Genomic DNA, 23,280 nt, shown 5'->3' on the forward strand with positions numbered 1-23,280 from the left:
AAGGCTGCCGACAGTGGGGTTCGAACCCACCATCTCACGGATGCAAATTATTATTATTATTATTATTATTATTATTATTATTATTATTATTATTATTATTACTATTATTATTACAGTGCAGGAGATATCTCTACCGTTTAATTTCAAATGCGATTAGCCTACTTGAAATATGTTATTAGTGTACGGGAATTCATAGAGTGAATGATCCGAATAGTACTGTGACGTGAACATTTCGTTCTGCGCGGCGCACATGTTATTGTGGAGAAGTACTCAAGGTTATTCTACTGAGCCCGCCCAGTGCGGTGGACTGCGGTGGGCTGTATGAGATCAGTGCTGTGGGCCAGAACGCTGCCGCGTATGAAGAGACCGGCACTGCATGGGCTGGGCTGCCGGAGCCCGTGGGTTTGAAGTGCTGCGCTGTGGACCTGGCTGCAGGGCTCTGAAAAGGTCAAAGAATACATTGACACCCAAAAGCAAAAGTTGTGTGCAAAAGCAGCAAGGAGGTACAAAGAGTCTCGAGCTAGGAAATTGCAAAACAAACTTTTCTCCAAGAATGAGGGTCAATTCTGCAGACCGCTCAAGCAAAACCGGCAAACTATGGCAGAAGAACCTTTAAATATGCAGGACACGGAAGACTTTTGGAAACGTATTTCGTGTCCCAACATAGCCCACAACACAAACAAAACATGGATTAAGGAAGAGCAACACACCAATGGTTATGCAGAAATGAGTTTTGATACCATAGAAGAAAGCCATGTGAGTAATGCTGCCAGGAGAACTCAAAGTTCGAAAGCACCAGGTACAGACAAAATACAAATTTATTGGTACAAACATTTCACTTGCGTGCACAACAAAATAGCCCTACAATGCACTTACCTCGTGCATCATCCTCAAGAGTGTCCTGAATTTCATACACCAAGAATTAGATACCTCCTACCTAAGGAAGGTGGAAATGCTAAAGATTCAACAGCTTACAGGCCAATCACTTGTCTACAAACGATCTGCAAACTTTTTACATCCATACTCACAGAAGAAATGTATAAACATATCAGCAACCATAACATTCTGACTGAGTAGCAGATAGGATGTAAAAAAGTCATCACTAGAGTGCAAAGAACAGATAATCATAGACTCCGTTGTAACACAACAGGCAATTCACTCACAAAGGAACCTGTACACAGCATATATACATTAACAGAAAGCATTTGACACAGCTCCCCACTCATGGTTAAAAGAAGTACTTCTCTTGTACAAGATCAATCCTGCCATAATTTATTTTCTTGAGGTTACTATGAACTATTGGAAGACCGTGCTCTGCACTAAGACAGAAAATAAATGTATGATATCCGACACAATTAAAATTTAACGTGGTATATTTAAAGGAGATTCATTAAGTCCTCTCTGGTTTTGCCTTGCAATGAATCCCCTATCCAATCTGCTAAAAGCTACTGGTTTTGGATTTGACATTAAATATAATAATAGGAAACACAGAATATATGATTGGTTTTATATGGATGATCTGAAAGTGTATGCCCACAACGAAACACAAATGAACGCCCTGCTGAATATAATAGACTCTTACTCATCTGATGTGGGAATGACGTTGGGCGTAAAGAAGTGTAAGCTGTTAACAATTGAACGTGGTCGGTACACAAACTCCCAACCATATGAGCTTCATACCGGATCTTTAATTGAGGGGATGAAACAGAGACCTACAAGTACCTTGGATATGCTTAGAATGTAACTCGGGAGCACAACAAAATCAAACAGGAACTTATTGACAAATATACATCGAGGTTGCATCAGATTTTGCGCAGCTACCTAAATGCCAAGAACAAAATTAAAGCAATAAACACGTTCGCTATTCCAACACTTGTTTATTCATTCGGAATTCTGAAATGGTCTGCTACTGAAATAGACAGCATACAAAGAAAAACGGGAACTTTGCTCACCACCTATAGATTACATCATCCAAATTCATGTATGGAAAGGGTCACTATTAAACGACAATAGGAAGGCCGAGGAATACTGGATCTTCAAGTCATGCTCCTGAATCAGATAAACTAAGGAGATCCATAAAAAGCAAGAAAACAGCCTTCTCCGTAAAGCTGTAGTACTCGGTGACAAGTACACTCTTCTGTATCCATACAATGCCTTTGACTCTCATACAAATCACCAAGTATCCTTGCAGGAGAAAGAAAGGACGTAGCGAGAGAAGACGCTCCACGGAAATACTACATCAATCTAAACCAACAGAGCATAGATAAGAATGCGTCGTCATGTGGTTACAAAGTGGGAGCTTATTTAAAGAGCTAGAGGGATTTGAAGTTGCTATACAAGACCAAGTAATAGCTACAAACAATTACAAAAAGTACATCATCAAAGATACCAGCGTACTCTCCGACAAATGCAGACGATGCTCCGTTCATCTCGAGACCATCGACCATATCACTGCGGGCTGCCCAGTACTTGCCCCCATAGAATACACGAGACGACACAATCATGTCTCGGGGATTATACACCAGGCACTTGCTCAGGAAGTCCAATTACTTCAGGAGCGTATCCCTTATTACAAGTACCATTCAACACCACTACTGGAGAACGAGTCGGTTAAGCTTTATTTGAACACTGCTATAGTTGCAGACAAAACAGTCAACCATAACAGTCCAGACATCTTACTGAACACTTTTGGTCCATATTTAGGGATACCTGCCTTTCTTGCCTATCAGTAAAGTTCATGAGATCTGTCTCTTGGGTCGTTTCGGGTTCTTCGTCACTTGCTGAGGTAAAGGTAGGGTTCAGTAATTCTACTCTATCTACTTGAATGAAAGGTCTGTTTAAAAGATTCCTATTTATTCAGGAAATTCTGAAGCATTCTGATATGTCAACGGTATCACTGAAATTACACGTGTCCACTGGACACCACAATCATTTTATTACATAGAAGGTTAGAACACTGGTGAGCCTTTCACGTGTCTGCCTGATGGGCATTCTTACTAGAAACTATTGTATCATTTTTTATTAAAGAAAGGAAAGTCTGGAAATCCTTAAATTCGGCTTCCATGTGAGACCACATGTACCATCATAGTGATTCGTTATGCTCCAGCCCTCGTAACACGAACTCTGGACTCTGGGTATAATTAAGGCCGTCCAATCGGTGTGTGCCACACAGTGGTTATACTACATGGAACTTTAATTGAATCGATGTGACCTGCGTCTATGTTATGGAACGATATGTAAACTTCTAAGTTACTTTAAAGTCATTGTGGATGATGACCGCAAGGAAATGATGCTACAGTGACATATGGCCCTAATCTAAGTCACTGAGGTTGATGACCCCCTGACCATTCAAGTTTCTAGGCTGAAGGCTAAACACAATTAAATTACATCGGTTGATGACCATAGTTTCCACTTTACTATCCCCAGCACATTCACTGCTTAATCAATCAAAGTTAAATAATTACAACAATAGCAATGCTCACAAGCTTTGTGGCAGTAAAATCCAGTTCCTTCAGATATGTCCCCTTAATCGTTACGTTACCATTTACATATTCCCCAGAAAACAAACTAAGATTTCCAGAATGCATCTCCAAGTTATTCGCTTGATTAAAGTTATTTCAAAATGCGGTTTCACTGAATTTAATAATTAAATAAATTTAAATGATTTAATGAAATCTTAAAGAACAACAAATTCTACCTCCGCGGACTCTGGTTTCTTCACAAATTCCTACGCAATTGTGTTCTCACAATTTTAAAGTCCTATCGATGTTTAGCTGTTGCTTCCTATTGTCTGGAAAAGAACAACATCATTCATGTCCAGTTTATATATCTCGTTTCATGACCTCACACTTTAAATCTAATCTAACCCTAGCCATTATTAACACTTGGATACCCTAGTAATCTACGTACAAACCAAAAGCAACTCGCCATATAATTACGAAGTCATATCTCGCCATAACATTTATAAAGTTTGCGCACCCCTCACAGACAATCAGTCATCACTACCATCGCTCTATATTTTGGACAACCCTGAATTTGGTTACTCTTGTTCATTACACTCGAAGTTCGTGGTTTCAAACGTTCATTACGCCCCCAATTAAACAAATTTTCAGTATTCCACAACACTCAGGTTATTACCGGATGAAAATTTCAACTAAATCCAACATTTAACGTTCTTCCCGGCCGAGAAATACAATCTCAATTCCACGCGTGTCCCGTTATATCCCCGCTGTGTGTTCCTCTATCAGCTGAGGCCTCTCGCCCCCAAGTTCGCTTGACAGTTACACGAAACATCTGTCGTTCTACCTAACTGGCCTCTCTCTTTAAATCTTTAAACTCTGCCGACATAATTAAACAAATACGATATTCTAACCAACAAAATGCACAGATTATGCTTCAAGATGTCCACATTAAATTAATACCGCCATGGATTTCTATATACTGCTTTCCTTTCCAAACATTATAAGATATTCCTCGGGCTTCCATGTCCCGGCTTCATTTAACAGGTCTCTAACCTGATTCACAAATCTCATTTCGACTCACACGACAACTAACCTCTGTTTCCCTACTCGCAACTATCACCGACAAAGAACTGGAATAAAATCCTTACTAGAATTCATGACGACTAATACGCACAATGCATTAATAATGAACAACTTCGCATAAAAATATATCGTATTTCTAATAACTTGATTCTTACGAAAAATGACTGAAAATTTCTACTAGATCTTTTTTTTATTGTCAGTCAGACACAGTTTAAAATTGGCATAGAAAAAACGTTTCACTCCGTGACCAAATTCATCCCACTATACTCTCACCCGACAGCGCGCTTCCACTCGATTGAAAATGACTAACCATGAATTTCTTATATTATTTACGTCAAAATTTCAGACAGAAAAATTTTACGTCGAATGAACATCTTAATTTGACATCACAAAATATAGGCAGTAACACACGGAAATGACGATCTACATTGGACGTGATATCACTTCGAAACCCCATTCAATAACTTTTTACAACATCATACGGCACTCGCAAGACTTCAAAAATTTATCCAAGTGGAAAATAAAACAAATGACTCTTTTAGTCGTATTCTAACATTTACAAAAAACACATAGGGGTGACCACTGCGTCGTATATACCCATTCAAATACACATTTTTTGAGATCATGAAACAAGATATAATAGGTAGTAAGATGCAAAGTCACATACCTTATGTAGTCACGCCAGTATTCGTCAAAGGGCTCACCTGCGACCCTGGCATTTTTATTTAGCCATTTTTACATTTCTGTCTTCACAGATTATTATATTTCTTCAGGTTTCCTGGAATAAAGCACAAGAAAAAAGAAATGCCCTTCACTTTTTTTCTTTGAGCGCACACGATGGACTGTAATTACTTCCGCACACGAATTACTTTAATTATCACAGGAGAATTTATTCAGTACTTTGACCGTCCTAACTGGTACAATTATTTCCACTCAAGAAAACTATCTCCACATGGAGTCATGACCCCAGCCACAATGGCTAAAATCTGCGGTTGAACTTAGTCTACTTTGGTTGTTTGATTTCACAGAGCAGCTCAACACTTTATCGTACGCTTCGTACCATAAATGCAGGAGAAGGAGACTTCGTCATGGCGTCCCTTCATATTTATACCAGTTATACTCGCTACATTTCTGGCGGTAGTGTTCATGGACATTTAAAATGTAAACGCGTTCGATTTGTGGGATAAATTACCTCCTTTGATGGACACTATATTTTTGACTTGGCTTGGGGCACGCCATATACACGCGCTTTGAAATAGTTCACAAAACTGACTTGAAATTCTTTGTACGTGCGACTGACGTCACGTATCCCCGAGCGTGGGACCGAAGGTAATCACCCCCTCGTCACGTGTCAATTCCAAGCCATCAAGGATCGAACTTCTAATTAAATTGTCAATTTATGCATAATGTTCTTAGGGCTCAAAGGTCATGGGTTCAATACTGGTAAACAAGAAAACTGAGGCAACCTTCGTCATTGACATCGCTATCCCCAATGACACCAACATTAACAGGAATTACCATGAAAAAATCCACAAGTACGAAGAACTTGCAGAAGAAATCAAGAGGATCTGGAAGATGAAACTGGTACGGATAGTCCCTGTGATTATGTCAGTCAACCGCCTCATTCCACACACATTTCACAAGAGTCCGCAAGAACTGGGTATTCCATCGAACATCTACAAAATTACGCAACATTCTGTCCTCTAGACAACATGCAACATTGTGCAATCGTTCCTCACGCAAGAATGAAGATCCCGTGATTTGTATATACCTGTACATCAATATTTGTATTATAATGTGTAAATACTTGAATTATTGTAAGGCACTTGGTGCATCCCGTGCCCCGTTCCTACCTATATTTACTGTGGAAAGTGTATGAATAATAATAACAATAATAATAATAATAATAATAATAATAATAATAATAATAATAATAATAATAATAATAATAATTGTTAACTAGTTTTGGTAGGTTTTAGAGATGTAAGAAGGTGCGGGCGTAAATGGGTGAACAGAGAAAAGATCAATGAGTAATTTAAAAAACTAAAATTAGAAATTTTACTTCCTTCCCTTTTTTTTCCAGACTTAAAACTTTGTTAAACAACAAGAAATCAGGAGCTCGATAGCTCAAATAAGAATATAGAACAAAGTTCAGGTAGTAGAAAGAAGCTTGTAGCTCATAAGTTACATATTCAAAAATCACCATTGCTCCATTCAATTAATACTCTAGAAGACTACTCTCCAAAACTTATTACAATCAAGCCTCTCCAAGGCACAATCTAAATTTTACACTAGATCCTTACACAACTGATTTACTGTCTTACCCGCCCGACAGCCTGATTACACTTGAATACGAATAGATAAAATTTAACAGAGGCAATAAGTGCCCATTCTACATGGCCTTAGTGATTAAAAAAAGGGTTCAATATATCTGCCTTAAACCAAAATGCTAAGAGAAGAACACTTGCATTCATTTGGAAATACACTTTGATACACTTAAAACCCTATTTTGGCTTATGGCCCGAAGTTACAGAGGCTAAGCCTATACTACAGACGTTCCAAAAGAAGAGAAAATTTTTAAATTTTACAAAATCATAGTCACCCCAATATCAAGTTGAATGGAATTAAAAGATGGTGAACACTCTTTATTCCCTAAATTAGAATAAAGTCCTTATACTTGCTTGAAAATTTACATTGAAAAAGGTGATATTGAGATTTACCTTACGAAAGAATGTTGAAACCTGCCCCTGAAGTCAGTTACCTGAGGCAATCATATACTTAAAAGATGTCTGCCATTACCCTGAGCTGGTAGGCCTTCCGACGACGGGCAAGGCCTCCACTACGTACGCACTCTAAATCCTCTTGACTAGAGTGATTGAAAAGACCACATGACCCAATAGTTCCCAGCTTTTATAGCGGAAGGAAAGGTTCCAGAACTCTCTGTGCCGAAGCCCTATACACACCCTCAATTCTGATTGGCTAATTTAATAAATATACAGAATATCTTTAATTTCTAGTGGGTTTACGTCACACACACACAGATAGGTCTTATGGCGACGATGGGATAGAAAAGACCTAGAAATTGGAAGGAAGCGCCCGTGGCCTTAATTAAGGTACAGCCCTAGCATTTCCCTGGTGTGAAACTGGGAAACGGCGGAAAACAGCCTTCAGGGCTGCCGACAGTGGGATTCGAACCCACTCTCTCCCGGATGCAAGCTCACAGCCGCGCGCATCTAACCGCACGGCCAACTCGCCCGGTTCCAGAATATTTATGATTGGTTGATAATTTAATGAAGAAGGAAGAGATAGCAGTGCTAGTAACCTTAGAACACAAAAACAATCTACAAACATTTCAGATTTGTAAACCTAGAAACTACAAATTTCTTTGAAGATTAATTGTCCATCCTCCCACCAGAGGGTGCATATAAGTCGACAGTAGAGACATCTTGAGATAAAGTTCGAAACATTTTCTGATTCACACTTCAAGGTGCATATTACAGATGGCCTTCTAAATGGCAGCTTAAATGTACGGAGTAGGTGTACCTCCGGTAGAACAGTAATAATAACAATAATAGTAATAATAATAACAGCGATGTATTGAATTAAAAATGATTGTACAATGAAAAACAATGGTTATTTTTCTTCGTAGTACTGTACAAATATGTGATTGTGAAATGGATGCCCTCGCTGTAGATAATACACGATTGAATAGAACATTACTTATAAATAAATACTTATAAATAACCGAATGTAGATAACGCGTCTGAAAGTGCATGTTCCAGAAGTAGTAATAAATGGAAGTGCTAGCTGTGTTGTGGAACTGTTAGCACGAAACGAGAATACCTGCTTTTTTTTTTTTTTTACTTAGATCTCATAATGTTCATAACCGCTTACAATAATTCAGTAAGTAAATATTCTTCAAGGGAAGGTTTCTTACTCCGAATGCATTATCCGTACCAATAAATAAGTACGTCACGGCAAAGTGTATCCAACTATTCCACAGTCACCTAATTTCTTGCGCCAGACTAAGTAATTCACTATCACACAGAAAATTGCAGACTTTCTGAACCGAAGTTGCAATGTTCAATCCCGGTTCAGTTCGGCTCTGTTTGAAGGTGCTGAAATATGCCAATGCCGTGTCGGTATATTTACTGGAGCATAGAGTACATCCGAGGGACAAAATTCCGGCACTTCGATCCCTCCTAAAACTTAATGGGACGAAAAAATAACAGCAAAAATTAAATTAAATTTGACACACTTGTCCAAATGTTCCCATGCCGGATATTATGAGTCATTATAAACTATAGGCGACAATGAAGAACCGTTCATTCCAGATTGTAACTTTCAACTACTTTTACCAGATACCACTCTAGATTTAGAAAAAGTTAACTTCTAGCGTAATCATATTATCAAATGTGTCCCAACACAGGCCCGAAGGACATTAATTCAAGTAATTCCATGCAATAGGAATACTCCACACGTTAGTCACTGAAACCCTCACATATGCCACAAAACCCTTGTAAGGTGCATTTCAAGATTGGGCAAGTGAGAACTGTTATACAACATTCACCTCACTAATTTCTGCTTCCACTCTTACTGCACACCAAGAAAGCCCACAGACCAGCTGCTTCATGACATGGAATGAGCTCTTCAACAGGCTCGCCGCCAATCGCATCATCAAGTAACACATCATCCCATGCGAAACCAAATTTTCCAGAAGTAATCCTCAAGTTTCAAGAAGGGAACCATAATTGAATTGCGTATGTTGTGAACATTAAAATACTCAAGCCTTGTATTTCTTCTCTCACTCCTGGAATTGTGGAGGAATTAAGATAAATTGGTTAACGGAAGGAGGTGAGTGAAGAAGGAAGTGTGGATGTTGGTTAACGAGGAATCGGTTGGAATTAGACTAGATTTTATTTTTTCTTACAACAAAGGGATGGAAAAAGAAATTTACAAATTAATACAAATCAGATATGAACTCTAACAATGTAGACAGACGGAACATGGAATATTGTACAATACATGGAACTTTTAAACATGATATGAACTGTCAGATAGGTGCACGCAATCATTTTTACAAAATGGTTCGACATTAGAATTCTATCTTGCTATTCAATATTTTTAAGGTATTTTTAATCGTAAATTTACCAACGTTTCACCCAACTTTTACAGCATGCTCGTCAGCTGGATTTCCATACCCTTACAATACGCTGAAAGTTAGTACACCTTTCGCACTACTGCAAGCCACCTTTGTACGCCAGTACATAGACATCGATTGTTACATGGAGTACTAATGAACATGGCTTCAGTGCAAATGCACCATATGGCACATATTGAATTTGTTTCTTACATAGCCCTACATGTAGCAAAAGAGATCTGGTGAATGTATGCAACCTCTGAACACCATAATGTCCACATGCATATAAAGACCAAATGAGATTGTTCGGCTTTGTATGAAAAATAAAGAAAGACAATGTTGTTGCTATCTGCTTTACGTCGCACCGACACAGATAGGTCTTATGGCGACGATGGGACAGGATAGGCCTAGGAATTGAAAGGAAGCAGCCGTGGCCTTAATTAAGGTACAGCCCCGGCATTTGCCTGGTGTGAAAATGGGAAACCACGGAAAACCATCTTCAGGGCTGCCGACAGTGGGGCTCGAACCCACTATCTCCCGATTACTGGATACTGGCCGCATCTAAGCGACTGCAGCTATCGAGCTCGGTGGGAAAGACAATGAAAACAGTTCTCAGTGAACGCTGTTCATGAAAAGTAAAACATTGTCAACAACTTCAAAACTAGACGTAATAGAGCGAAACGGTTTTTGGATTTGATATCAGCCAGAAGAACTGTACTAGAAACAGTAAACGTCATGTAAGATCGAAACCGACTTTCAACCTATTAGGTCGTGTTGCGTACATTTAGTACGTGTTGAAAAAATTGCCAACCGAACACCAGTGGGATGCAAACCCACAACCTCCCGATTTCGCGTCGGTTGCTCTATCAATTGAGCTATGGTGACCTAGGCCATCTTTTTTCTGTTGGAAAGGATCTAAGCTACAGTTCTGGCACTACTGCCATCACACTGTAGAGTGCGTGCAAGTCAGCCGTTGAGGGCCAAGTCTTCTATCCAGTGAACAACCACGAATTTACAGGAATGGTGACGAAAACGGCATGGCGTTACTTACCTGCTTGTAAGCCACCAGAGACATTGCCATTGTAACCGGTAGGTGATTTTGTTACAGTAAGGTTCGAATATACGTAGCCTCGATTTACAGGTGTCAAAAATTAACGCGTCTGATAACTGCGATGTCCATATTCCTTCAATGAGACAAATACAACAATTCCACCTCTTTCATCTACCTCATTTCTTCAGATCCATGACATAGTGTGAAAGTGTTTCTTATGGTCGGTGGTGTGAGTATAGCAATGGGTTTAGCATTCACAGTGAGGAAAGGAAAGGCAAACAACCCCTCTTCTTCTTTCTACCGTATGGCTCTTCAGTGATACCTATGTGTTATGAAGACTGAAAATATAGCCTGAAGGCTGACTGAGAAATCGACAGGTAACATCTTCCTTGTCCCTCTTTCCCTTTATGATTCCCTGTACTTTCTTGAATTTTGCATGGCTGGGAGTATATGAATTGACATAACATTACAGCAACATAAGAGTTAAGTAATCTCTATAGTCTTGCAAATATAATGTGCTAGCTCTTATCTACGACTGTTAGGCATGATAACCTTTTTATCATTTACTTTAGATGGCACTCTCTCAGATGTCAGTATTCAAAACTCGGGGAATTCTAGACACCCGCTGCGTTCTATATAACAGCAATGATATCGTACATGAGCACTTGAAATAGCCCTATTACGTAGTGCAGCGTACATTGGAATCTCAAGGTAAATAACATTGTCACTCTAGAAAAATAAAATTGTAAGGTTTGCTTACATCTATATTTATTACTCGTATATCATCAAAATTTCCCGAAAAATTATTCATGTCATACGCAATACCAATCACCTAATATTTGTCTTGAATTTCGTTGTCTGTCTCACTGTGTTCCTAATGTTGGAAAACGCCTGAGGATTCGTCATCCAAACTCCGTATTAAATATGGAATCTAGCAATTCAGCGTTAAGATATAAGTAGTATGACGTGGACGAAACAAGGAAGACACAGGGGATGTACTTTCGTGGACGTATGGTTTTCTATCCTCTGAAAAGTGAGAACAGTTAGTTCCTTTCTTGACCGAAATTTCTAAGCTCCTACATCCTCCATTAACACCTTCAGAAAATATCAGTGGCAGTTTATTTCACAATGTATATATAGTCATAATATCTCATATAATCAATGCATAACCTATTGTAATGCATCACATATAATTTCTAATGTTTCACCTAAGTTTCACAATTTTTGAAATGGTTTTTAAGTAATCATGAAATCCAGGACACTGCCCTTGAGGCGGTAGTGGCAGGATCCCTCGCTGAGTCCGAGGGAAGAACAAACCCTGGAGGGTAAATATTAAGAAAGAAAGAAAGAAATAAAGAAAGAAAGAAAGAAAGAAAGAAAGAAAGATGGGCAAAGATACCATTCAGATACAAATGTATTCGAAGACAGACATGTATATGTATCCGTACATTTAACAAATTTAGATGTAGGCCTATATTGCTCTTTTTGTGTCCATTAAAGGTATTTCCCATCAAAATGGGAAATGTATCAGCTCTGAAAGTATTATACAGTAATTGAATTATTTTCTCAAATACTAACGTAGTCGATAGTAATACAACTCCTCCAATAAGTAGGTCTATTTCGTATCTTCATAACCACTTTGTCTTGCTTAAATTACTGTTCGTTCTGTTTGTAAACTGTGATTTCTGTTATTTCAGAACTAATCTATGAAAATCCCGGCATAGAAAGCCAAGACTAACGCCCGAGAGTATTAACCACGCTGACCTCACGTCACCTCGTAATCCTCAGGCCTTTGGGTTGAGAAATGAACGCTTTGTAGCCCAGTGCCCCTCAGGAGTGTAGAGCCACGGTGTATGTTTTTTATTTGTAATCATGCAAGACATTTATATTGGTGAAATACGGGGAGATCCTGTAATAATAGGCCTACGTATAATATGCACCGGGACCATAATGTGTGTTTCTGCCAACGGAACGCACAAATACCGTGTACTTGTTTTGACATTCTACGCCCATACCTCGAATTTTAAACTACGTAACTTCAAAATGCGTCATCCGAACGTAATAAAATAAAACTTTAATGTGTCAGAGCAGTGAGTGCCATAGATAAGATTTCAAACTTTCAAGAGTTTATCGCTAGTTTGGGCTCGCTAAATTTTCCGCGCAAGTATTAATAGGTATACAACCTATGGATGCGGATAGGCTTTCTATAAATATCGATTTTTTAATTTTTTTTTACAATTTATTTTACATCGCACCGACACAGATAGGTCTTATGGCAACGATGAGATAGGAAGGGCCTAGGAGTGGGAAGGAAGTGGCCGTGGCCTTCAGTAAGGTACAACCCTAGCATATGCCTGGTCTGAAAATGGGAAACCACGGAAATCCATCATCGGAATCGTTTATGAAAACAATAATTGCAGCGTACATAACAATGTTAACCACAGCTTTGTCCGATTTTGCAGGACTGAGAAACCAATTACAAATTCAATTGATAACAACTTCGTAAGTTACAGTGATAAATTGCTGTAAGTTTGAAATCTTATTTACCACACAAAAGGCTTTGGCACATCAAAACCTTACTACGTTCGGATGACACGTTTAGAAGCTTATTCTGTTGTGTGGACGTTCTTAAGTATTAAACATTATTTTATATTACTAATACTGTACAGCGTAATTATTGTATTTCAATATTTATTTCAAACATGATCAATACTCGTCTAGGTTTAAGCTTGCATTCAGGAGACAGTGGGTCATACCCAACTGCCGGCAGCCCTGAAGATGGTTCTCCGTGGCTTCCCTTTCTTCTTTACAATTGGCTTTACGTCGCACCGACACAGATAGGTTTTATAACGACGTCGGGAGAGGAAAGCCCTAGGAGTGGCAAAGAAGTGTCCGTGGCCTTAATTAATTTACAGCCCCAGCATTTGTCTGGGCACGGAAAACCATCTTCAGGGTTGCCCATATTGGTGTTCAAACCCACTATCTCCAGCATGCAAGTTCACAACTGCGCGCCCCTAACCGCACGGCCTACTCGTCCGATAGATTCCCCATTCTAACACCAGGTCAATGTTGGGGCTGCACCTTAACTAAGGCCACGGTCGCTTCCTACGCACTTCTAGCCCTTCCTTATCCCAACGTCGCCATAAGACCTGTCTGTGTCGGTGCGACGTAAAGCAAATAGTAAAAGAATGAATACTCACTCAGGGGGAGGGAGGCTCACGACTCGTCCGTCTCGAGAAAAAATTACCTCCGGCCGTGGTGTGAGTATTCATAATCACGGAAGGGAATTGATATCTGATGCAAGTGAATTCTTTGAAGAGTGGGTGAACTGTTGTCGGAACAGAAACTTCCTTTAATTCCATTCCAGAGAGTACGGGAACCCACTTCCAAAACTCTTGGATGTTAGCAAACATACTGTGATAAGTGTTACGAAGGAGAATTACAGTAACATAGAAGTATTTCCATCTAAACTATCCACGTTTAGAAAGAAGAGGCCTAAAATTGTGAGAATTACAAAACTGTGACTGTTTCAAGAGGATGTCATTCGCTGTCACATATACTGTATTAGTGTTGCTCCTGGAGGGAACATCCAGCAATAATAAGGCGTTGGTATTGAATAGAAAACTATCAAGGGTAGGAAGATGCTGTTTAGAGGCGTGACGTATACAGGGGGTTATCTACAGTAAATTATATAGAAAAAATAAATCAGGTATAATCTTTGTGTTAAAAACGATGGCGCAATCGGATTGGAGGAGAAAATGTTTCGCTTCGAGAAAATGAGGTCACTTTGTTACTTCCGGGTAAAATCAAAGCAAAGCAATCTTCATACAGGTCATGAACGCCCTTGGAGGGGTGGAAATTTAAGGCTCCCACTGTCCGTAACTTCGGCACTTAATGGGGGTCGAGTAGTTAGCTCTACGCCCGGTCACTTTTTTTTGCCCACAGGAATTAGCCTGGTAGTCATTTTTGATGTAGGCTAAGTGAACCTAAGGGCCATGTAAACCTACGGAAGTGGAAATCTCGTTCTCAAATGTTCAACTTCCTGACGGCGAATCGAATCCACGTCCTTCCGGGGGAACCGAGCTCGCCTTTACCGTCTTGGCCAGGCTGTTACTTCCGGGTTCACGATTCAGATTGACGTATTTGCTAAGCCAGAACTTAATCCCATGCCCTCCACTGGGCTTCAGTGAAAGGAAGGGAAGAGAAGGAAGGGTGTGGTGGATGGATGGTAGACGGAGACAGATGATGCTCCGCGTGAATGCGCAAGTCCTCGTTCGACTGGCACAGGACTGTCCTTGTATCTTACATGTAATATCCATAGTTTGTTTATTAACCAGCCTTAATACACACACTGTACAAGAACACTCATTAATTAAGATACATTTATCAGTCAACGTCGGAGGTTGCGGAGTGGGCTCTACGCCTCTACCTACGGGAGATGGAGAGGGGCTGAGCCCCGCCATCAGCCGTCCTGAGAATAGTTCTCCGTGCCTTTCCATTCTCCTGCACAAAGGCGAATGCCGGGACAGTACCTCGCAGCGGTGTACACTGTACCCATCTACCCCAGAGCTGCTGGGGTAAAGAACTTTGTATTAACATTTTCTGATTATCCCTTAGGACGCTTTTTATAATGTTTAAAAAATCGCAAATATCTAAGCCAAGCCAAGAACAGCTGTCTCGACAATTCGCTCGCACTACCACACTTCAGCTTCTCCAGCGAGATGGGTTTCCTTGCCAGTGCAAAAGAGAGCTTCTCCAGCGAAATTTAAGGTCGCTTGGGTGACGCATGCACTTGAAGCTTTCTTATCCTGGGAGCTCGGATGAGCTGTAGGCCCTCCCCCGACAGCAATTTACGGCGACAGGCCAGCTAGCTTAGGTAAGGTAATGTTAGTGTTAATACTTGACATTCGAAGTCTTCAGCACCACACACTAGAGACTGAAAGAAAAATATCAACAGTATCAACAATATTAACAGTACAAGCACTTACACATCGTCCTGCTAACAAAAATAGACCCAGTATATAAAATCAATTGTAATATAGAAGAACATAGTTTTGGGTTTCGGCATGTATACAGTTTCTTCTAGCAATTCATTGATGGCACGTGCAGAGTATGTGTTCCGATAGCCGCAGAAAAATATTTAGGTTGCCCAGCATGAACACAGAGTTAAGTGCGAAGTAAATAATACTGTATTTGTTTGTCTGTGATGGTGGTATATAGTGAAATTTTGTAGTGTTCCTCTTGGATTATAGGTGAAGGTTTCGCGAGTTCTGCGGAATTCTTCATGAATATAACGTGTGTTATACGTCGTGAAAAATATTTTCCCTCGTTTGTCTTTGATGCACGTACACTCAGTATTCAAGTGAAACGATACAACTTCAGCGACGGTAAAATACCAGTTAAATTTTGCTGATTAGTTTAGATTAGGCTTTTTAAGTGTATTTTTGTGAAAACGCTGACTGTACTTTCTCGAAGCGTCACCGGATGAAACTGAAAGCACTTTTTTAAAAAAAATCTGCTATACGTTAAGTTATGGTGTCATCACTGCCGTGGATATCAATTTGGAAGTATGTGCGAGCGTGTGGTTAAAAATATTCTTGAAAGATCTTTCTCAGGTAGACCTTTCCACGAAAAAACGAAGCGTTATAAAATGGTAATGTTAACTTTAGAGAGAGTAGTGGGGCTACGATTGCTCATATTTAAAAAAAAATGTTTGCAGCTGTGGTAACGGATATATTCACCGCACGCCACTGGTAACTCGTATAGGCCACGGACGCCAACCACCTCACCTTATCCGCACATCTCCTTCACCGCATCACATCTCTCTAGCCTGAGAGACAACGTTACCGTCCAGGAGGCCCGCCTCTCCTCCAAGGACGGAATGAAAACTGTTTTTTAGTAGTATTACTGTAGTTAAGGAATGCACTCAAACGTCTCTCAGGTCGTTTGTTGATCTGAATAACTTTTTTTTTTGTTGCTATTTTGCTTTACGTCGCACCGACACAGATATGTCTTATGGCGACGATGGGATAGGAAAGGTCTAGGAATGGGAAGGAAGCGGCCGTGGCCTTAATTAAGGTACAGCCCCAGCATTTGCCTGGTGTGAAAATGGGAAACCACAGAAAACCATCTTCAGGGCTGCCGACAGTGGGGTTCGAACCCACTATCTCCCGATTACTGGATACTGGCCTCACTTAAGCGACTTATTTATTATTTAACATGCATGAAAATGCAACGCTGCCACCCTGCGTTCCTTTACTCACATTGTAAATGGAATGAAATACTGAACAAAGGGAACAATACGTTCAATGGCTTGATTGTAGTAAATGTTCAATATGTTCCCCCTTCTACTTCAAGGCACACTTCACAACGGTTTAGTAGAGACCTTTGGACTCTGTTCAGGATGTGTAATATGTCAGGAACGACCTGAAATCCACGTAGATCTTGGTACAAGTTCATCTTGTCTTTCCACGGGATTCGAATAGGCTAGTCTTCACGTAACCCCACAAGAAAAACTTCCCATGGGAGTAACTGTATACCGGCCGACCTCAGAGTCCATTTAACTGGCCCACCACGGCTTACCCATCTCCCTGGATAATGATCATTTAAGCGCTGCATGGTACGGCGAGTGAAATGCGGTGGAGCGCCATCATGACACAACCACATTCACTGCCGAGTACCCAGAGGAACTTCTTTCAATAATCCAGGCAGTGATTCTACTATTCAGGAGAGGAGAAAGGACGTACAGTACAACCCAAGTAAACAGTGACCAACAATACCGACCGAAACAATAAAATGATGATGAAATTGTTTTTGTTGTAGTAATTGTTGTTGTTGTTGCTGCTAGTATTTTAATATTTCACATACACATCAAAGGTTTTCGGCGACACAAGGATGGGAAAGACTAGGATTATAAAGTTGTAGCCGTGGCCTTCTTTAAGGTACAGCTCCATCATTTGCTTGGTGTGAACATGGGAAACCACGGAAAACAATCTCCTGCTGAAATATACTCACTACTCTCACGTAAGTGTTTTCTTCCACCCAAAAATACCCAGTCTGTAGTGTGCTACGCATTCTCTTGTAAATGTAGCTTCATCTGTGAAAAGAAGTGTGAAATATTGAAATATTCCCGCAGCTATTTAAGACTCACTTTGCAAACGTTAGGCGTTTTGGGCTAATCCAGCCATGTGAGTTCTTGCACCGATTGATATCGATAAGGGTGCATGCAATAACTGTTGGTACTTCCATACCCTTCACACCGTTATCTGGGAAACAACAACATTTCTCGCGGCAGACCTCGTACTGGTTGATGGATTATCATTTATTTATTCCATAATAATAATAATAATAATAATAATAATAATAATAATAATAATAATAATAATAATAATAATACCGGGCGAGTTGGCCGTGCGCGTAGAGGCGCGCGGCTGTGAGCTTGCATCCGGAAGATAGTAGGTTCGAATCCCACTATCGGCAGCCCTGAAGATGGTTTTGCGTGGTTTCCCATTTTCACACCAGGCAAATGCTGGGGCTGTACCTTAATTAAGGCCACGGCCGCTTCCTTCCAACTCCTAGGCCTTTCCTATCCCATCGTCGCCATAAGACCTATCTGTGTCGGTGCGACGTAAAGCCCCTAGCAAAATAATAATAATAATAATAATAATAATAATAATAATAATAATAATAATAATGTTAGCTTTACGTCCCGCTAACTACTTTCACGGTTTTCGGAGGCGCCTAAGTGCAGGAATTTAGTCCCCGACGAGTTCTTTTACGTGCCAGTAAATGTACCGACACGAGGCTGATTGAGCACATTCAAATACCACCGGACTGAGCCAAGATCGAATCTACCATATTGGGTCAGAAGGCCAGCGCCTCAACCGTCTGAGCCACTAAACACGGCCTGATTTATTCTAAAGCAACCTCTTCAAACTGTGGGTTCCGTAGGCTACCGATAGCGCTCTGCCAGTGTCGAGGATCTGAGGCACGCAGTCACCTGTTAATGTACACCAAGGTTGAATGATGACGGCGGCGACTGGGGTGCCGGACGCCTTAAATCCATGTGGCTTCTCTCCTGTTACCATTTGCTACCCCATAGGCTAGGTGCATGTCAGCCATTTCAATGATGGTGTACCGAAACGGAGCCATTCTCACCAATTTCTGCCCCAGACTTAGTAGCCTTTGCGTACAGAAAAATTTAAAAAAAACTCTGCCTACTGGGGCCGGGAAACGACTGCGCGAAACGAACGAGAAACTTGTGCTTTCGCACCGAACATTATCTCTGTCTCCATTTTTTTTTTTTTTTTTTTTTGCTATTTGTTTTACGTCGCACGGACACAGATAGGTCCTTGGCGACGATGGGATAGGGCAGGCCTAGGAAGTGGAAGGAAGCGGCCGTGGCCTTAATTAAGGTACAGCCCCGGCATTTGTCTGGTGTGAAAATGGGAAACCACGGAAAACCATCTTCAGGGCTGCCGACAGTGGGGCTCGAACCCACTATCTCCCGATTACTGGATACTGGCCGTACTTAAGTGACTGCAGCTATCGAGCTCGGTCTGTCTCCATTTATCATTCACCCCACTGGTCCTCACTTCCCTCCTCTAAACTAAAGCAGCAGGCACAGTTTGCGCTCTGGCACAAAAATATAGCGAATTCGTCAAATAATCCCACGTCGGGAATTAATTTCCTCGAAACGAACTTTTTATCCATCAATCCGATTGTGCTATCGTTCTTTACATAAAACCAAGAGCATCCCTGACATTTTTGTACCATGTAGTTAGGCCTACTCTGAAAAAGGAGAACTTATCTGCAGAAAACTGGGAGACGGAATTTAATTTCAATTTTTCTTACTTGTTTTACGTTGTTTATTTATGATCATTTTATATTTATTATCGAGACAAAGGATAGGTATGTTGAAGGATTTGACTGGTTATAGTTACCAGCCCAGTTCAAGAGAATCGAACATGCGACCAAGTCAGTCGTAATATGGTAATGTTGTACGCTACAACAGACTACAGCCGTCTGAACGAACAAGAGAAAGCAAAGGAGAAATGAATGTGCCTACACCGCGCAACACCACTACAGTAATCCCTCCCTCCTGCACTACCTGTCAGAACGCTTCTATTTATAGTACAACTGCAGAATCATGAACTTTTGAATCAGGCCCCGTCTTTTCCTCCCTCCTAGTGAGGGAGGTATAAATTACAAGATGAAACCTTAGGGGTACAATTTCAGGATTATTTGTTTTAGTGTGTTTGGCGTAGGCCTACAATGTGAACAAATTCGTGCTTATATGAGCTAGGACCATTTTAATTTGCAAAGGCCGTGGTTTCCCATTTTCACACCAGGCAAATGCTGGGGCTGTACCTTAATTAAGGCCACGGCCGCTTCCTTCCAACTCCTAGACCTTTCCTATCCCATCGTCGCCATAAGACCTATCTGTGTCGGTGCGACGTAAAGCCACTAACAAAAAATAAAAAAAAATAAAAAAAATTGCAAATGCAAACTGTTAGAGCAGGACCTCCATATGTTGCGGATCTGAGGTGAACACACCTGTTAATGTTTGCTTAATAAATCGTGAGAGAGTCCCATGAAATCCTCTTCATCCTAAACTGCTGCGACAGGGTTTCTCAAAATTATTTTCTCTCTTCTGAGTGTTGGGAGTTTTAATTTCTTCCTTCCCTGTCTCAGTGTAGTATTATGAGCTTAGCTCCCAAAAAATGGTGTAGTTATACGATGGTAGGTTGTGGTTTATTGTTAGTGGGGGTGGTAATCATTTAGTGACATTTTCTAGTCTGTTGCTATGAATCCCATGCTCTTAGTTATTTGAGGCATTTTTCTGAATTTATCCTTCTAGTCTTTGAAGGTAAGTTTTCGGTTGGCCGTATTAATAGACTAGCTCCTACTTATTGGGTAAATGACGTATACCAAGTTCGGATTCTTAAGCCACGTATATTTTTCTTACGATTTCTGTACGGTTTTCACTCCAAATGTGTATTCAATTTGAGGTGGCAGTCTTTTCAGCAAAAGTATTTTCGTTATCCCCTGGCCGTTGACCTAGATGTGAAGCCACATTAAACAACAAGCAGGCAAGCATCATTATCGCCTAATTCTGATGTACTGGGCTGGAAAAATGTGTAAAATTCTACCTGTCATTATTTGGGTAGGAATGGCCTTCGTTGTAACGAGGACTTTTAATCCCTAATGTAGGTGTACATCCTGTTCTGATTTTGTAATGAAAAAGGTAATGGGTGATTAACTTATGTATACAGGAATTTCGGACAGCCATTTCACTCCGTGTACCTTTCTACAGTTTTCCTTTCACCTTCTTTTAGGTTCTTGTTATTTGTGTTTAATGTTTGGAACATTTATACTTTTTTTACGGCGACGATGGGACAGGGAAGAGCTAGGAGTGGGAAGGAAGCGGCCGTGGCCTTAATTAAGGTACAGCCCCAGCATTTGCCTGGTGTGAAAATGGGAAACCACGGAAAGCCATCTTCAGGGCTGCCGGCAGTGGGATTCGAACCTACTATCTCTCGAATACTGGATACTGGCCGCACTTAAGCGACTGCAGCTATCGAGCTCGGTCACTTATACTTTACCTGGAGATGTGGTGTTGTTATTTCTCCGGCTGTAATTGTTCTTATCCTCATTCTAACGGTTTTCCCACACCGGCGGTGTCGCCGGTGCGAACTGTGTCGCACATGTGGATATGGCCCGGTTATATGACCGAATGTCCTTCCTGACGTCAACTATATATAGAGGGATATATTCATTATTGCGAGTTGCTACGGTGGAAGGTAGCATCGTGCGGTGTGTGTGAATATGAAGAGAAATGTATTCGAACCAACACCCACCCCCCGAGCCGTAAGAGTTAACCATACGCTGATAAAACCTCCGGCCCGATTAAGAATCGAACCTGGGGCCCTCTAAATCAACGTCCAGTTTACTGACCATTCAGTCAAGTGGCCTCACCACTATACATTGTTCTTCTTCTTCTTCTCCTCCTCCTTAATCTCTTTACCCTTCAGGGTCGGTTTTTCCCTCGGACTCAGCGAGGGGTCCCGCCTATACCGCCTCAAGGGCAGTGTCCTGGAGTTTCAGACTTTGGGTCGGGGGATACAACTGGGGAGAATGACCAGTACCTCGCCCAGGCGGCCTCACCTGCTATACTGAACAGGGGCCTTGTGGAGGGATGGGAAGATTGGATGGGACAGGAAAGGAAGAGGAAAGGAAGAGGAAAGGAAGCGGCCGTCGACTTAGGTACCATCCCGGCATTTGCCTGGAGGAGAAGTGGGAAACCACGGAAAACCACTTCCAGGATGGCTGAGGTGGGAATCGAACCCACCTCTACTCAGTTGACCTCACGAGGCTGAGTGGACCCCGTTCCAGCCCTCGTACCACTTTTCAAATTTCGTGTCAGAGTCGGGAATCGAACCCGGACCTCCGGCGGTGGCAGCTAATCACGCTAACCACTATCACTATAAACATTTTGAGTAACATAATTGTTCCGGTTCTCATTATCTGTGCTCAAGGTGAGGAACCGTTGTTAACAGTCAATTTACGGATGAGTTAAACAATCCTGCTCATTAGCTGAATAATGGCCTTCTGTTCAGAGGAACCCAAGTTCTATTCCCAGCCAGGCTGTGAGTTTTAAGTGCTTATGGGCAATTTCCCTGGCTCGGTGGTTGGGTGTGTGTGCTCATCTTTATACACTTCTCTTCATATAAATGTCCGGCTCCATGGCTAAACGGTTAGCGTGCTGGCCTTTGGTCACAGGGGTCCCGGGTTCGATTCCCGGCAGGGTCGGGAATTTTAACCATCATTGGTTAATTTCGCTGGCACGGGGGCTGGGTGTATGTGTTGTCTTCATCATCATTTCATCCTCATCACGACGCGCAGGTCGCCTACTGGAGTCAAATTGAAAGACCTGCACCTGGCAAGCCGAACATGTCTTCGGACACTCCCGGCACTAAAAGCCATACGCCATTTCATTTTTTCATATAAATAAACCATTACAGAAAAACGCAACAGTGAATAGGGCTACATCCCTCGACGCAAGGTTGGTGTAAAGAAGGACACCCGCTCATAACACTGGCTAAATCAACACTGAGTGTAGGCTTCAAAAGATGGGAGTGACAGGAAGAGAAACTGCCCTCTACTGAAATCTATTTATTGTTCCAGGGCTTGAAATATTGGAGCATATTCCTAGAGTCTAGTACGCATAATAGCTGTTAGCACCATGAGTTCAACCTTAGATCTCTGAACTTAGTGCATTCTCATTACTTCACCGCTCGACTGTCCGACTCGTTGGCTGAATGGTCAGCGTACTGGTCTTCGGTTCAGAGGGTCCCGGGTTCGATTCCCGGCCGGGTCGGGGATTTTAACCTTCATTGGTTAATTCCAATATCCTGGGGCTTGGGTGTTTGTGCTGACTCCAACATCCATGCAACTCACACACCACACAAAACACTATCCTCCCACCACAATAACACTCAGATACCTACATATTGCAGATGCCGCCCACCCTCATCGGAGGGTCT

The 23,280-nt window shown here is 41.2% G+C and overlaps 1 protein-coding gene across 1 annotated transcript in view; it reads left to right on the forward strand.

Moving 5' to 3' along the window:
• The first annotated feature begins 11,408 nt into the window (after nucleotides 1-11,408).
• LOC136878962 (hemolymph lipopolysaccharide-binding protein) overlaps nucleotides 11,409-23,280 on the forward strand; it is a 68,839-nt gene continuing 56,967 nt past the window's right edge. Inside the window, exon 1 of the mRNA XM_067152619.2 lies at nucleotides 11,409-11,446. The gene's annotated coding sequence lies outside the window, so the exon portion shown is untranslated. The remainder of the gene's footprint in view (nucleotides 11,447-23,280) is intronic.

This window comes from Anabrus simplex, chromosome 1 (assembly GCF_040414725.1).
Source record: "Anabrus simplex isolate iqAnaSimp1 chromosome 1, ASM4041472v1, whole genome shotgun sequence".
NCBI lineage: Eukaryota > Metazoa > Arthropoda > Insecta > Orthoptera > Tettigoniidae > Anabrus > Anabrus simplex.